This window comes from Triticum urartu, chromosome 6A (genome assembly GCF_056163025.1).
Source record: "Triticum urartu cultivar PI428250 chromosome 6A, HENAU_Tu73, whole genome shotgun sequence".
NCBI classification, from domain to species: Eukaryota; Viridiplantae; Streptophyta; class Magnoliopsida; order Poales; family Poaceae; genus Triticum; species Triticum urartu.
In genome coordinates, this window is record NC_141878.1 from 253,551,541 (window position 1) to 253,561,903 (window position 10,363).

Consider the following 10,363-nt stretch of genomic DNA (forward strand, 5'->3'; position numbering starts at 1 on the left):
TATGGCGGGGCTTCGCCAAAGGGAGAGGGAAGGAGGCGAGGCTCACATCGAGAAGCAGGGACGGGGCAGTGGGGGCGAGGAGGAGGATGGAGACGAGCGACGGTGGGGAGTTGAAGCAAGCCGGCGGGGGAGCGCGTCGAGCTCCGGTGAGGCGGCGTCGGGCGGCGGGGTCGGGCATCGCGGCGATCTCCCTCCTCGACCCTGATCCAATCGGGGAGAGGGGGAGATATTTCGGGGAGGGAGTGGGGAGTGTCGGTGGGGGACCGGTGGAGTGGGGAGGGGGTTATGGAGAGGAAGTGGGCCGATGGAGGCCAGCTGGGCCACTTGGCCTAGTGGGGGGGGGGGGTTTTCTCTTTTCCTTTTTTTATTTGTCTTCTACTTCTGTATTTTCTTTACTTTTATTTCTTTTTCTATTTTATTTAGTTTAAAGCCCTTAGGCACTATGTAAAATTATGTTTTCTTCACTATAGTTACCATAGCAATATTTGACACACACCGAACATTTTTGTTTTAATGTTTTTAAAACTTTGACTGTTTGCTAAATTTAAATTTGAATTTAGAGTGTTTTGATCTACCGGTAGTTTAGCAATAGTAATCGTGATGACGTGGCACCATTTGCGTGGAATTACTGTAGCTTGATTACCCGGGCGTTACAAAACTCCTCCACTACAAGAAATCTCGTCCTGAGATTTAGTAGGTCGAAGGAAATAGTGCAGGGTATTCATCACGCAGGCGGTCCTCGCGTTCCCAAGTGGCTTCGTCTTCAGAGTGATTCGACCATTGGACATTGAGGAACTTGATCGCTTTCTGACGTGTGCGGCGTTCAGCTTGGTCGAGAATGCGGACCGGATGATCTTTATAGGAGAGGTCCTGTTGCAATTCAAGCACTTCATGATCCACTACTCGGATTGGATCCTTGAAGCAACGACGGAGTTGTGACACGTGGAACACATCGTGAACCTGGGAAAGGTTCGGCGGAAGCTCCAGTTGATATGCCACTTTTTCACGCCTTTCGAGAATAGTGAAGGGACCGATATAGCGAGGAGCTAGCTTGCCCTTGATCCCGAAGCGGTGAGCACCCTTCATTGGTGTAACTCGAAGATAATCCTTTTCGCCAGGTTGATAGACCATGTCTTGGTGATGACGGTCATACTGACTTTTCTAACGTGACTGAGCAGTCTTGAGATTCTCGCGAATAATGCGAACTTGTTCTTCAGCCTGTTGGATAATATCTGGACCGAAGAGTGGACGTTCCCCAGTTTCTGACCAGTTCAGAGGGTTTTGACACTTTCATCCATATAGCACTTCGAAGGGGGACATCTTCAGACTAGCTTGATAGCTATTACTATAAGAGAACTCGACATATGGAAGAGATTCCTCCCATTTCTTGCCGAAGGAAATTACACAAGCTCGAAGCATGTCTTCGAGAACTTGGTTGACACGTTCCACTTGACCTTGCGACGGAGGATGAAACGCAGTACTGAACGACAGATGAGTTCCCATAGCTTCTTGGAAACTTGCCCAGAATCTTGAAGTGAATAAGCTGCCACGGTCTGAACTAATAACCAGTGGAATACCGTGAAGTGAAACAATTCTGGACATGTAGAGAGTAGCAAGCTGACTAGCAGTGATTGTCTCTTTGACCGCCAGAAAATGTGCAACTTTAGAAATCCGGTCAATGACGACGAGAATAGCATCATTACCTTTCTGCGATTTGGGAAATCCAGTGATGAAGTCCATTTCAACATGCTCCCATTTCCATTCAGGAATAGAGATAGGTTGCACAGTTCTAGCAGGCCATTGATGCTCTGCTTTGATACGGCGGCAAACGTCACACTCAGCAACATATCGAGCAATGTCTTGCTTCATATTAGACCACCAGAATCTCTGACAGATATCTTGGTACATCTTTGTACTACCGGGATGAATAAACAAAGGCGTATCATGAGCTTCTTTCATAACCTTTTTAGTCTGATCCAGGTTTTTCCTCGAGCGTGGTACCACTAGGCAGCCTTTGAAGTACAAGGCGCCATCATCGACGATAGTGAAGAATGAGGGCTTTCCTTCTGCTAGACGGCGTTTAATCTTATGGACTTCCGAGTCATAACCTTGAATAGTCTTTATACCATCTACGAGATCTGGTACGACAACCAGGGTATTTAGAGAACCCTTAGTAACAACACGAAGATTCATCTTTTGAAACTCTGGGGGGAGGGGGAGCGAGTGCACCAGGAGGAACAATATGAAGGTTCAACTTTCTAAATTCTTCGACAAGCGAGGGCTGAACTTTGTGAACCTGGAGGTGGTTGCAGTAAGACTTGCGGCTCAAGGCATCAGCCATTACATTAGCCTTGCCGGGGGTATAGGATATACCCACATCAAAGTCTGCAACAGTCTCCATCCATCTCTGCTGATGGAGGTTCAGATCTGGCTGAGTAAACAGATACTTCAGACTTTGGTGGTTGGTGAAGATCTCGCAATGATTACCGAGAAGGTAATGTCGCCACTGCTTCAAACCATGAATGACAGCAGCAAGCTCGAGGTCATGAACTGGGTAGTTTTCTTCATGAGGGCGTAGTTGACGAGAGGCATAAGCAGTCACTCTGCACTCTTGCATTAGGACACAGCCTAATCCTTGACGGGAAGCATCACAGTAAATGACGAAGTCCTTCTTAGTATCAGGTGGAGCAAGCACTGGGGAAGAAGTCAACTTGTCTTTGAGCGCCTGGAAACTTTCCTGACACTTTTCTGTCCATTCGAACTTGACACCCTTATGCAACAGATTAGTCAGAGGCCTGGCAATCTTGGAGAAGTTCTCGACGAATCAATGGCAATAGGTGGCGAGACCAAGAAAACTTCAGACTTGCTTGACATTCTTCAGAGGAGTCCAATCGAGAATAGCCTGAACTCGTTCAGGGTTGACGGCAATACCTTCCTTGGAGATGACATGCCCAAGATAGGTTACTTCGGAGAGCCAGAATTCACACTTGGAATACTTAGCATACAGTTGATGATCTCAAAGCTTTTCCAGCACAAGACGAAGATGTTCAGCATGTTCTCCTTTGTTCTTGGAAAATACAAGGATATCATCTAGATAAACCACGACGAACTTCTCGAGGTAATCCATGAATATATAGTTCATCAGACGAGAGAAGGTGGCGGGAGCATTAATTAAGCTGAATGACATGACGGTGTACTCGTATGATCCATACCGAGTCACGAAGGCGGTCTTTAGGATATCCTCTTCACGAACACGGATCTGGTGGTAACCCAACCTCAAGTCGAGTTTGGAGAACACTGATGAGCCAGCCAGTTGATCATAAAGATCATTGATCCGAGGAAGAGGATATTTATTCTGAATGGTAGCTTGGTTTATAGGATGGTAGTCTTGGACTAATCGGTTTGTCCCATCCTTCTTCTTAACAAAGAGAGAAGGTGCTCCCCAAGGAGAGCAGCTAGGGCGAATGAAACCTTTGCTAAGAGATTTGTCGATTTCCTCCTTAAGCTCAATGAGTTCATGCGGTGGCATCTGGTAGGGTCGTTTGGCTATAGGAGTGGTGCCTGGTTTCAAGTCGATGATGAATTCGACAGCTCTAGCAGGGGGAATCCTTGGAAGTTCTTCCGGAAAGACGTCTTGGAATTCATGAATGACGGGAATGTTTTCAATGCCCTCGAGTGGTGCAGCGTTCAATGCATTCAAGGCATAAAGTCGTGCCTCGGCGTTCTTAACTAGATGAGCTTGGTAAGCAATTATTTCATCAGAAGGGTGTAGCAGATGGATGATCTTAGTGGCACAAACTATAGAAGCAGTATGCGCTTTCAACCAATCCATTCCCAGAATGAGATCAATGCTACAGGACTTCAGTACAATGGGAGAGACAAGGAATTCCAGTCCTTCGATTTCAACGGGGACGTCGTTGCAAATCATGGAGGTCCGACATTGGCCCGCGGGAGTGTGCACTAATAGCGAAGTGTTCATGTCCTCACATTTAATATCGTGCAAGCATGCAAAATCTTCTGACATGAATGAATGCGATGCACCTGTATCAAATAAAACAGATGCTGGTACTGAATTTACGAGAAGTGTACCCATCACGGTAGCAGGCTGGTCTAGAACTTCATTGAGATCAACGTGGTTGGCATGAACACGACCATAAGACCTGGCATTGTTGTTGCGAGGCTGGTTGCTTCCACAGCCAGCTGCAGGAAGGGCCAGTTGATTCTGGCTCTGAAAGCAGTTCCTGGCGAGGTGACCTGGTTGGCCACACTTGTAGCACAGACCATTATTGGGAGTGGGAATAGGAGCTTGGGGTGGTGGAGTTGGAAGCCTTGGCTGCCTAGTTGGTGGGGGAGGCAGATGCGGTGCAGCATAGGACTGCCTTGGAGCAGGTGCAGTTGGCTGGTATATGCTGTTGGGAATCCATATCCTACACTTCTGCGAGGACGGGCCCGAAGATGAGACCGTGTCACGGTTGCGCCTGTGAGAGCTCTGGTGTTCCTGTAGACCAGTTTCGGCATTGATGGCCTTGTTCACCAAGGTGGCGAAATCAGAAAAGTCATGCACCAGAAGTGCGAGCTTGATATCAGCTTGAAGGCCATCATGGAACTTCTCCTGTCGGCGTGCATTAGTTGCAATGTCTTCTTCAGCATAGCGGGACAGATCCAGAAACTCCCGCTGATAAGCTTCGACAGTTTTGTTGCCCTGGGTGAGGTTGCGAAACTCGCGCTTCTTCCGGTCCATGACTCCCTGAGGAATGAAGCGAGCACGAAAAGCAACTTGGAAGTCTGGCCAGGTGATGATTGTTCCAACTGGTAGAGTACGCCTGTGACTGTCCCACCACTGAGCAGCGGGTCCCTTCAAGAAGAAGGAAGCAAAGGTGACGTAGCTGGCAGGGGCTACATCAGCAGACTCCATCTCATAGGTGATGTCACGGAGCCAGTCATCAGCATCCAGAGGCTGAGTTGAGCTGCCATACACAGTTGGGTTGAGGCGCATGAAATCCTGCAGAGTCACTTGGGATGGCTGCTGGTTCATATTGGGGCGAGGAAACTGAGCCATCTTATTTTCCATGAATTGGCGGTTCAGCTCTAACTGTTGGATCATACCAGCCATGTACTCAGGCGGTGGTGGGGCATGGCCACCACGACCACGACCACCTGGTCTAACCATCCTGCTAATATATAACAGGGGTGGTTCAGCATTGAGAATTTGCAAGGGCAAAAACCATTCACGATGAAACATGCATAATGAAAGGAACAAGATAAATACTACATAGTAGTTGGCACATCTTACAAAAGAGATCATGCATAGAGTTTGGTACACAGAGTTCAGTACACAGACTAAGAACATCATAGGCGGCACGCAGGCTCGCGGCGAATGCATCTAACACTAACAAGCAAGCCTACATCAGTCCCAGGAGGAACTGTGGAGGTAGGTGTAGCCTTATAGCTGGTAGTGACGCGAAGGGAAGTCTTCCACGCGAGTAGCCTGGGGTCCGCAGATACTCTGGTGCGGAACCCGATGCACAGGTGGCAGGAGAGGACCAAGTGTGGGAGAGTAGCCTCCCACATCTAGCCAGCCGACGCCCTGGGGCATCACAGTCCTGGAAGGGTAGATCGCAGAACGCGATAGATCACCAGATCGTACAGAGGGGTGCAACAGCATCAGAGCATGGTACAGGTGCCGACGGGTGGTGTACGACTCGTGGCGAAGAGCTTGTTTAGCTCTATCCAGCCCATCAGCATGGAGAACCAGGTTCTGATGGTAGAAGGGCTCTCGGGTGACAGTGGAGTAGGCAGCAGTGTAGTATCCCTCCGCACCAACATCGGATGCGATAGCAATGTGCCTGAAGGGGGAGGTGTCCAACTCCCGGTACTCTCCATGAAGATGTGTCAGAGCAGCATAAGCAGCATCGTGGACCGCCATGTCGATAGTCACTCCAACACCATGAGCAGTGTGCAGCACGGTAGTGGAGTCATACTCCCGATAGTAGAGGTGGACGATGGCACGGTACTGCTCGTGGTTGAAGTCCTGGTACTCCTCCTAGACAGTGTACTTAGGGTGCCAGCGATAACCTAGATAGGTCATCATCTCAACCAACACAACAGGTGATCCTGAGGCACCAATGGCCGTCGTGTGGCACACGACCTGTCTCGTGGGTTCCATCTGAAAACAAAGATGTTTTCACGGGAGTCAAATGACAATGTGGATAATGTTCAAATACTACTCTAAAGAATAACTAGGGCTTATCCAACTTTGGGGTGAACGTGGTCACGGGATCCTAATGTTAGAGTTAGTAAAATCGTTTAACCCGAGTAGAAGAGAGTTCAGAGTCCCAGAGTAAGGATCGAGGAGTAAAAGATCCTAATACCACCCAGATGGCGACGTGGGCCCGTAAGGCACACAACCATGTTAGTAAAAGTTTTTGTAATGTCTAGACTCAACTTCGGCCAAGGAGTGTGGAAGGGGGATTCCTACAGGCAGTCAGCTCTGATACCAACTACTGATGCCCCCGATTCAATCGTACACTAATCATACACGCAAACGTGTACGATCAAGATCAGGGACTCAAGGGAAGATATCACAACACAACTCTACAAATAAAATAGGGACATTTACATCTATGCCCCTAATTTGCGCCCACTCTCAGATTTACCCCTAATTTCAAAGCCTGCTCAAATTTGCCCCTCCGCCGTTAGGTGCACTTACAAAAATACCCTTCTGTGTCGTTACCGTCCGGTCAAAGCAGGTCAAAGCCGGTCAAAGGGCTTTGACCGTCCTGAAAAAAATAGCAAAAAAATTCTAAAAAATCTGAAAATTTGTGGGATCAAAGATACTCAGGTTTACAAGGTGTGTGAAAAGTTTCGTGCTATTTGTACATTCCAGGAGCTCGTGTCAGAGGAAAAACAATAAATACATAAGCCTGTGAACAATAAATTCAAAAAAATAGCAAGAAAATTCAAAAAAATATGAATTTTTTTGGCATCAAAGAGGCGCGAGTCTGCAAGCTGCATGCAAATTTTTCTTGTGTTTGGACATTGGAGGGGCTTGTGGAGAAAAAAACAAAATTTGGCTCGGGAAAAAACTTGGGGAAAATGACTATTTTGTTTTTTCTTGCTAGAGCTCCTTGCATGTCATTTGATCACAAAAGCTTGCAAGCACCTTGTGCACCCAAGCCACTTTGATGCCAAAAAAATCCATATTTTTTTAAATTTTCTTGCTATTTTATTTCAAATTTATTGTTCACAAGCGTGCAGATTAACTATTTTTCCTCGCCACGAGCTCCTGGAATGTCCAAATAGCACGAAAATTTGCACACACCTTGGGCACATGAGTATCTTCGATCTCACAAAATTTTAGATTTTTTTAGCTTTTCTTGCTATTTTTTTAGGACGGTCAAAGCTGTTTGACCGGACGGTAATGGCGCAGAAGGGCATTTCTGTAAGGGCACCTAACGGCGGAGGGGCAAATTTGAGCAGGCTTTCAATTTAGGGGTATATCTGATTAGGTGGTTCGATTTAGGGATAGAAATGCAAATGGCCCAATAAAATAAGTCATACAAGCATCATATTCCAAGCCAGGGGCCTCGAAGGCTCGAATACAAGAACTCGATCATAGACGAGTCAGCGGAAGCAACAATATCTGAGTACAGACATAAGTTAAACAAGTTTGCCTTAAGAAGGCTAGCACAAACTGGGATACATATCGAAAGAGGCGCAGGCCTCCTGCCTGGGATCCTCCGAAACTACTCCTGGTTGCCGTCAGCGGGTTACACATAGTAGTAGGCACCTCCAGAGTAGTAGTAGTCGTCCTCGACGGTGGCGTTTGGCTCCTGGACTCCATCGTCTGGTCGCAGCAAACGGGTATAGGAAAAGGGAAAATGGGGAGGAAAGCAACCGTGAGTACTCATCCAAACTACTCGCAAGCAAGGAGCTACACTACATATGTATGCATTGGTATGAAATGGATTAAGGGTATCATATGTGGACTGAACTGCAGAATGCCGGAATAAGAGGGGGATAGCTAGTCCTTTCGAAGACTACGCTTCTGACCACCTCCATCTTGCGGCATGAGAAGAGAGTAGATGGTAAGTTCACCAAGTAGCATCGTGTAGCATCATCCTACCCGGCGGTCCTCTCCTCGTCGCCCTTTTAGAGAGCGACCACCGGGTTGTATCTGGCACTTGGAAGGGTGTGTTTTATTAAGTATCTGGTTCTAGTTGTCATAAGGTCAAGGTACAACTCCAAGTCGTCCTTTTACCGAAAATCACGGCTACACGAATAGTTTAACTTCCCTGCAGGGGTACACCACATTTCCCAACACGCTCGATCCCCTTTGTCCGGACACGCTTGTCTGGGTCATGCCCGGCCTCGGAAGATCAACACGTCGCAGCCCTACCTAGGCACAACAGAGAGATCAACACGCCGGTCTAAATCCTATGCGCGCAGGGGTCTGGGCCCATCGCCCATTGCACACCTGCACATTGCGTGGGCGGCCGGAGAGTAGACCTAGCAACCTCCATTACAAAGGAAGTTGCGTTACACGGTCCAACCCGGCGTGCGCCGCTTAGTCGCTGACATCACGAAGGCTTCGGCTGATACCACGACGTCAAGTGCCCATAACTGTTCTCGCATAGTTGGTTAGTGCGTATAAGCCAGTAGCCAGACTCAGATCAAATACCAAGATCTCGTTAAGCGTGTTATCTTGAAGTCACCGCGAACGCCGACCATCCAGGGCCAGGCCCACCTCTGTCCTAGGTGGTCTCAACCTGCCCTGTCGCTCCACCACAAAGATCCACACAGAGGGCCGCCGGGACAAAGGTCCTTTCAGCCCCCAATCCGTGAATCACTCGCCGGTACTCCTCGAGCCAACCTGACTTTAGTCATCACATGTATCATGTATAAAGTATATAGTACATACCCGTGATCACCTTCCGAGTGATCATGACCCGATAGTATAGCATGGCAGACGGACAAGAATGTAGGGCCACTGATGATAAACTAGCATCCTATACTAAGCATTAGGATTGCAGGTAAGGGTAACAACAGTAGTAGCAAGGACAGGCTATGCATCAGGATAGGATTAACGGAAAGCAGTAACATGCTACACTACTCTAATGCAAGCAGTATAGAGAAGAGTAGGCGATAACTGGTGATCAAAGGGGGGCTTGCCTGGTTGCTCTGGCAAGAGAGAGGGGTCGTCAACATCGTAGTCGTACTGGGTAGCAGCGGCGTCGGTCTCGGTGTCTAGCGAGAGAATAGGGGGAAGAAACAATAAATATAATGCAAACAAATGCATAGTGATGCATGACATGACAAAGCATGATGCTAGGTGTGCCCTAACGCGGTATGAGGTCGTACCGGTGAAGGGGGGAAACATCCGGGAAAATATCCCTGGTGTTTCGCGTTTTTGGACAGATGAACTGGAGGGGGAAAGTTGCGTGTTCGCTATGCTAGGGATGTGTGGCGGACGAACGGCCTGCGTATCCGAATTCGTCTCGTCGTTCTGAGCAACTTTCATGTACAAAGTTTTTTCATCCGAGTTTTGGTTTGTTTTATATTAATTTTAAAAGAATTAAATCATTTTTAGGACTTATTTAATTATTTTAATTCAACATTGTCCAGAATAGTGTTTGCTGACGTCAGCATGACATCAGTAGTTGACCTGGTCAACCTGACAGGTGGGTCCCACCTGTCAGTGACACATTTAATTATCCAGTTTAATTAATCAAGATTAATTAATTAATTCATATTATTTTTATTATTTTTTATTTAATTTTATTATTTTTAAACGTTTTAAGGGCATGGGCCCCATCTGTCTGTGGCCCTTGAGGCCATAATGGATAGGGCGCTGATGGGGCCCGAGTGGGCGCTGGGCACAGAGCACGGGCGTCCTGTCGGGCGCTGCAGGACAGGGCGGAGTCGAGCGGTGTCCAGCAAGGGAGCCGCGGCCTCGGTGAGGCCGGTCGCCTGTGGCCGGAGCGGGAGGGACGGGAGGAGTGTCGGGCGGCGCCGGAGCGGGGTAGGGCAAGGCAGGCGGCGAGGAGTGGGGTGCAGCATGCGAGCGGAGCGGTCGGGCGGTTGCGGACGTGTCGTATGCCAACTACGACACCGGCGAGTGGCGAGACGGCAACGGTGGCGCTACAGGCCGGCGAGCGTGCGGGCGCGCGCACTGGCAGGGGAGCAGGGGTGTGTGCTTGCTGGGCCGGTGAGGACGACGAGTGCGGGGCTAGCGGAGAGTGGGCATGGCGGAGGCGAGCAAGGTGAGGCAGGCGGCATGCACGCGCAAGGGTGCTGCAGGGGCAGGGGCGTAGGCACGCGCGTGGAGGCACGGCCGGAGCAGTGCAGCGCGTGCGGAGGTTGG